Source organism: Juglans regia, chromosome 6 (genome assembly GCF_001411555.2).
Source record: "Juglans regia cultivar Chandler chromosome 6, Walnut 2.0, whole genome shotgun sequence".
Lineage (NCBI taxonomy): Eukaryota > Viridiplantae > Streptophyta > Magnoliopsida > Fagales > Juglandaceae > Juglans > Juglans regia.
In genome coordinates, this window is record NC_049906.1 from 2,027,974 (window position 1) to 2,028,567 (window position 594).

At 38.2% G+C, this 594-nt stretch overlaps 1 pseudogene; it reads right to left on the reverse strand.

Annotated features, from left to right (window-relative positions):
• The window catches only part of LOC109011430, a 1,517-nt pseudogene continuing 923 nt past the window's right edge, over positions 1-594 (reverse strand).

Genomic DNA, 594 nt, shown 5'->3' on the forward strand with positions numbered 1-594 from the left:
TTACAGAAACTTCCTTATTTTATTTCTTAACGTCGACCTCTGCTTTAGCTTAAAGGTCGAAACTCCCAAGTAGATAGACATAATTATAGGCATAAATATTACATGGATCACTCCTTACTACACTAAACAACATGAACAAGGTGAACCCAGCCAACAGCACATACAACAAAGTCAGAAACTCGACGTCCTTCTTTGTATACCAAACCTTTCTTTATTTTGGCAATTGAATTCTTTTGCTTTCCTGCAAGAAAATGTTGATTTATGTCTTCAGGATCGATTTGTTTCAGAGAATTTAAAAGCATATCGGAAATAAAATTTTGAAATGCTTATATGCAATTAATGCAGCCAGCTGAATAAATGCAATATTTGCATGCAGATCATTGACGATGGACTAGAAGTACTGTTGCTAGAATGGAACGCTGTAATTGGGTGCTTTGGAAAATTAGGAAATGTAAAGTTGCAAGTATTGAGAAGCTTACCATGATGTTATCAGAGACATTCTCTAGTAGTGGTATGGAGGAGGGGGTGATGTATAGATGTACGGGTGCGGATGTGGCTTGGGAGCTGGAGGAGGAGGGGGAGGAGACTTGTACT